Source organism: Saccoglossus kowalevskii, chromosome 4, assembly GCF_978046115.1.
Source record: "Saccoglossus kowalevskii chromosome 4, keSacKowa6.1, whole genome shotgun sequence".
Lineage (NCBI taxonomy): Eukaryota > Metazoa > Hemichordata > Enteropneusta > Harrimaniidae > Saccoglossus > Saccoglossus kowalevskii.
This window is the reverse complement of record NC_140644.1, coordinates 21101452-21108514: the sequence shown is the minus strand read 5'-3', so window position 1 is coordinate 21108514 and position 7063 is coordinate 21101452.

The following is a 7063-nucleotide window of genomic DNA, read 5'->3' as shown; positions in this document are numbered from 1 at the left end:
CGTTGTCGCTGGGTGTATATGATAGAGGGAAGTTGTGCAACTAAATTTGCCGAGTTCGCAGTTTTTCGCCAATAAAAAAATAACTAAGGCAAAACTCATGGTTTTTCAGCATTTTTGTAAAGACATTATTCTCTATCAATAATCCGCCCAAAACAGGAATATTTCTACTAATTCTTGTGTTTTTTTGCCGTTTTTCGAAAAACCTGCGATTAGGCTGCGAAAGTAGAACATTCCGGAGGGGGTGAAAGGCAAGAGCATCGCCAGGTGATGGACGCGGGGCTCTATGGCCAGCCATTGGTTGGCCACATAGAGGTCAAAATACGCATACTATTTTTATGCGTTAAATTTGGCTCTTAATTTCTTTTTGACAAAAACGCCTGCTGGTCAGCTAAATTTCATCGAAATACAAAAAATAACTGAAGACAACATTCAACCCTTTATGTTTAGACTTTGTTATCAAATTTAAGCCAAAGCTGTAAAATGTCTCTGAGAAAAGGGCAGAACACTTGTAAACTAGCAGCCTGTTGGCTGATATAGCTCTGCTGTTTGTGATGCATGTTCTGAAAGCAATGACTAAGAAGCAATTTAAACCTAATGCTAGCGGCTTTAATATCGCAACTTTCTTGATTTGGTTGCAGAGAATATTTCACTAAAATTAGAGATTTGAAGATATCGTCATGAAATTACCAAATCTGATAGAGATTCACCCAAGGTACTTACAAATAATTTACAAAGCAATTGGATTAGCAGTTTTCAAGAAAAAGTTGGAAATAACGTTTTTGACTAAAAATTACAAAAATATTCATCAAAATTAGAGAATTGAAGATATTGTCACAAAATCAACAAATCTGACAGAGGTCCACCTGATATACCTACATATACAATATCAAAAAAATTGGACAAGCAGTTCAAAAGTCTCGTTGCTTTTATGTTATACATATACAATGTAGGTACCTCAGGTAGACCTCTCTCAGATTTGTTCATTTTGTGATGATATCCTCAATTCTCTAATTTTGATGAATATTTTTGTCATTTTTGATAAAAAGTGTTATTTTTGCTTTCTTGTTACAAACCGCATGTCTGATTGCTTTGATACTTACTATACATATAGGTACCTCAGGTACACCTCTCTCAGATTTGTTCATTTCATGATGATATCTTTGATTCTCTAATTTTGATGAATATTTTTGTTATATTTGGTAAAAATTGATATTTTTGAATTCTTGTTGAAAACAGCAAGTCTGATTGCTTTGATACATATTGTTCATTTTCTAACAATATCTTCAGTTCTTTAATGGAAATGTGCCATTGCTAGCAGCGGAGCTATCTCAGCCGACAGTCTGCTTGTTGAAATATGTCGTGGCCCTGAAATGGGCCATTTAGTTTGTGTTTCCTTCATTCAAGCAAATCTTACAGTATCCAGAGTTGCGTAGCAAGTGTCGCACTCATTCGGCTTTAGCGTCATCGGCAATTAAACCAATGTTGCAATATTGCAATTTGCACATGTCCCATTTATCTTGTCTCTTTATCGTGATAAGACATGCCAATGCCAAGCTGACAGACAGTGAAATCCATGGATTAAAAGTGCTATAAAGTCCAAACTGTGTGTGCAACATCGATGAACTTCAAAATGAAGCTGTAGGGATTTTGTTGTACGGCGACAGTGATGCTGACTTGGACATTGAGAGTTTTGACTTTCACGAAGATGGCAATGAATGTACAAATGAAGATTTGAGAAGTTTTTTAAACAACTATGAACTTTCATAATTTTTACTGTGTAAATTCGTAAATTATTATTGTTTGTGTATGGCTGTTGATCCAGTATTTGTCAAAACCGGAAATAATTTTTCGCAGTTTAACCCCAGACATTTTTATTGATATACTTCTAATGTTGTATATTGTTCATTTATTTCCGTTTTCATTTGCCATTCTATTCCCTGCCGTTTTTTTTAAGGAGATGTCTGGGCATAAGTCCACCCTTTTTTTTTTGCCAGTTTTCCATATTCAGGACCCTGGGCGCTTACCCGGACAACTACAGTACATACAATATATCTATGTTACCCTTATGTCACAAAATTATTTAATCTAATAGAGGTCCACCCAGGGTATATGTACATATATTCCAAGTATCAAATCAATCAAAGCAGAAGTTATCAAGAAGTCCTGAAGTCCAAAAATGACAAAAATATTCATTAAAATTACAGAACTGATTTTATTGTCATGAAATATTCAAATCTAAAAGAGGTCAATTTTTACCAAAAATATTCATTAGGCATCATCACAAAATGAACAAATCTGAGAGAGGTCCACTCAAAGTAGATATGTATAAAATATCGAAGCAATAGGGATATAAGTCGAAAATAGCATTTTTTTTACTAAAAATGACAAAAATAGTTACTAAAATTAGAGAATTGAAAGTATCTTCACAAAAAGAACAAATCTGAGAAAAAACACTTCAGGGCTCATACTTCAGGGCTCATGGGAAATTAACATGCCAGTAATCAAACACTTGAAAAAAACTAACATGTTGGTCAGCTCAAACTCTTGCAAATCTCAGGTAAACAAGACATACCTACTGTATTTGGATTGCACCTAAAGAAATCACTGGAAAAACATCAACAAATATTTTAAAAAATTCATTGGTTCTTGCAAGGCATTTAAATTGAGGGCTACGAGCAGCCATTGGTTGTTTAGTGGCATGAGACCTTAAGGTACATATGTAGTGAGTATGAAACCCATACAACTGACGGTTTTTAAGGGATTGGTCAGTTACTTCGGCCTAAGGGGGGTCGGTGGATCAGTAGGGGGGGATACCCTGTTTTTGATTGTGCGAATAGGGGGGGTCACTCTGTTTTTGATATCATGTTTTTTCAGAATTCACACACGCGCTCATGCATATATTTTTAAAAATTTTATTTCAGAACAAACGATAAAAAAGTTAATCGTACAAATGTGTTTTTAATAATAACTATTACCTATATTGCCTATAAATTTGTTAATGCAAAAAATGTTATAGGCTAAATATTTTGCCAAATAACTAACAGATTATGCAATGTGGCTAGAACCCCAATTATACAGTTAAGTTTTAAACAAATCCCAAGTCCATGTGCTGCTGATATCAGATTATTTTATTTAAAGTCTGAAGTCACTATTGTATAAGTTACTTACTGGATTTATCCAATTATAACAGGAGACGGAAAGACAACACAGCAATTAGTACATAGAGCAGTGACAGCTTTTGTTCAGCAAATCAAAAAAGTTAAATTTGTGAAAATGCTGATATATAAATTAAAATAAATGATGAAAAAATAAATAAATAGTTTTTTTGTTTTTTTAACTTTTAAATATGCATATTTTGCTCTGTAAAATACCAAAATCCAACACAAATTTAAGCAAAAATCAAAATTTCCTTTGTTTTTATAAGCACAGACTGTGCTTCGGGTGGAAAGCTTTCCCGGCCTATAAGATATGAAAGATATTTTAAATCCAACTTAGTTTTCAAAGAGTTCAAACTGCCTAGATTCAAATCCTCTTTTCCTATCTTATAAGGGCGTTTATCGAGTAAGTACTCCACAGCTTTGCTTTTATTTACTATCTTTAGCAGAATAGATTTCCCTCCTTCCTGCAGCCTTTTCTGTAGTCATTTTTTGGCTTTATGTTTCCCCTCCCCTCCTAAGGTCTATTAAATGCAAACGCTAAAAAATTATGTCAAAATTATGGCAAACCATATAATGCACATATAATACTTTTTGTAATCATGTCAGAGCCAAAACTGTTAATGTTTCTTTGTTTTTTAGGGGGTCAGCATGTTTTAAGTTTTAAAATATAATGTGGGGGGGGGGGGGGGGTCACCCACTTTTTTTATTTGATAGGGGGTGGGTCAACTGAGATTTACAGCTGGCAAAATGGAATCTGCCGACGCCCCCCTAGGCCGAAGTAACTGACCAATCCCTAAAAAGAAGTCAAAAATGTACTTAGTTGACAGGTGATGACCAGACGCCGGGTGATGGCAGACATTCAGCAAAATAAATAGCTCCACTCAATTTCATCAACAACAGAGCTAAGAATTGATGGCTTGTCAGCCATCTTGATTAGATTTCAAGAACTTAACAATGTTCACCCTATGTATGTATGTATAGTAACCATACCAACTTGACTGAAACCTACACAGCCATCTCAGAGTACCAAATGTGGACAATGTCAGACATGTTAGGATTTAGGCATACTTTATGTCCAAAGCAGACACCAGTGAAAAATGACTGGCATATGTACGCCTCTGTACAAGGTTTGCAAAAAAGCAGTCAATCAACACATGTTCAAGTAATGGCTTCAGGTCAACAACTGACTTTATTAGAACTCATTCACTATGTATGCATAGAATTTGTTAAGTTACCTTTTTTAGTTCTCCCTGTGAAGCTTTTAAATCTGTCTGATAACACATCTAATCCAATTGCAGTTAAAATAGTTTCCAAGAAGATTGTATTTTCTTCGCTGATTTTACCACATTTTCTTAAAGTATCAAACAACTCAAATGGTCTGGTGATCGTTGCTAATGTACGTCGAGGTATATTGCATCAAAACATCGATCTTGCAATCGACGTAACGTTTCTGTTAAAAAAAGGTAACATTGTATAGTCACTGTATTGGGAATAATTCAATAATTTATCAATTTAACCACAGCTATAACATTGAGTGCACCCATGTTCATAATAAAAAAACATAGCATTACTACTACCTCTGCATATATATAAATGTCAATCCCATTCATATTGTGCATTTCATCAAAAATGACCTGTGAGATTCAATCTTTGAGGCTTTTTGCATTGTGTTAAATACACATTGTAAATTAATTTGTTGAATTTCAGAGACTGGATCTGTTACGGCTTTCTTAATATATAGTATGTGATAATTAGAGATGATCTACTCATCCGAAGACTCCCTTTCCACACCTACAAAACATGATTTAAAAATACCCCATAGAAAATGCTCAACATAATATAACATTTAATCATCAAAATTGTGTTATTGCCGCTGGGCACAGTTCTAGAAGCCTCACCTACACACGAATTGGTGACGTCACAAAATACATGACCTTCAATCGGGGTCGTTTCCTCGGTATATACGAATTGATATATACAAATTACAATAAAGATACTTGAGACATTACACAATAAGGTGGAACAAATCACGTGACAATTTAATGATAATAACGGTAATAAATCCTAGCTTAACAGTTGAACAAAACGATCATATAGTCAGTGGGGTCACGCCAAGGGTCACGCACTTTGTTGCAAAATGGCCGTGTGGTTGTAACTGGGTCATGGCGTGACGGGTGAGGAAGACATCATTAAACACTCAAAAATCACAATAAAACGGGAAAGTGGTTGCATATTACTGCGTAGCCAACATGGGAAATGAAAAACCGCACAACACAAACACAATTGGTTCGAGTCCTACGAGGTGCACAATCACTGGAACCGAAGCGATCGGAAACCAACAATCGTTTTGGCTTTCCCGTTCAACTCATCGGAACATTGAGGTAGTTAGCAAAATGAACACCACTCAACGACCAACGTCGTGGCGTGGTACACAAGCGTGCCATCGAGATAAAACAAAATTAGCTTGAAAAAGCAGTGGGTTCGAGTCCCGCTCAGAGCTACTTTAAAAACGTAAATTAAATGAACTGAAAACCCTCAAACCATAACAAGTAAACTAAGAACTTCGCAAAAAAATAATAAACCTCACGAAACTCCACCATGCACAAATGAATGAATAAATGATAAAATAACTTATGTCTTAAACTGTTCAACAGTTTTCAGATGACAAGAGACCCAAGACAAGACAAGGCAAGTTTTGTTTAAGTGTCGATGGTGTTCCCTATATTATGAAAACAATTCAGGCAACAGACAAATGTCTTCTGTGGTGTTGTGGTATATATACGGTGTCTGCAGAATTGTTGATTGAGGATTCGAAGTCAGCAGTTAACATTTGTTAGAAAGTTTCACAATTAAATCAAATATCCAATGATACCAGTGTATTTATTTCATTATTTTAACAGCATGCAATGGTGGAAGTTGATTAAACATGAGTTCGTACACCAAAATAAGTATCAAATATTTGTCGACACATTTATTCTCTCAATTTGCCAACCTTGTAGAGGTGGAAATTAATTAAACAACAGGTATTTACTCACAAATATATGGCCAATATTTGTCCACACAATTATTCTCTCAATTTAACAACTTGCAATTGTGGGAATTAATCAAACATGATTTGTTTACACCAAAATAAGTTCCGTAAAAAAATTGCCAAAATAAATTGCCAAAACAAGCAGTCAGTTCATCATGGTCTTGTGGGTCAGTTGTCTACATAGTGATCAATTCCCATCCCTGCCTAAGTATGATAACAAATTCCCGTTTGCATGACTGCTCACATGGTTCAGTGGATTTGTACACTGTCAGCAATGTTAGAGATCACTGGTTCGAATCCAGTGGTCAGTACGATTTTTGAATGCTAGTGAGAACAGTGCTCCTATAAATAGGACTTTAAATCAAATCACTTGTGTGAAGACACTCGTGGTACAGTGGACAAGACAGTGCGTTGGAAACCCAAAGATTGCAAGTTCGAATCAAGGTCTGGACAGTCCTACGAAAGAAAGATATATACAGCTTCAGTATATCAAGAACTCAAGTCTCCCCAATAACAGAAGACAAGAATACAAGCTCACATCACTGTGCTCACATTGAAGTACGAACACAGATGACAGCTGCAAGTCTCATGCAACAACAGATACGAAGTTCATTGCTGCTCTCCAAATGGCTCCGTTCTTTTGTATTGACCCCCCGAAGGATTGCTATATATAATTCCCCCTTTCTAACTCTTGCCCAAAAAAATAATATATCGCCCTTTTAGAATGTATTGAACCATCAATTAATGAATATTCATGAGCACAGAAACTTCTACGTCATGAATAAATTAGCATAATTAAAAAAAAATTGCACAAAGTGTAGGTACGTCTTCAGGTCTCATGCCACTACTTAACCAATGGCTGCTCCTAGATCCT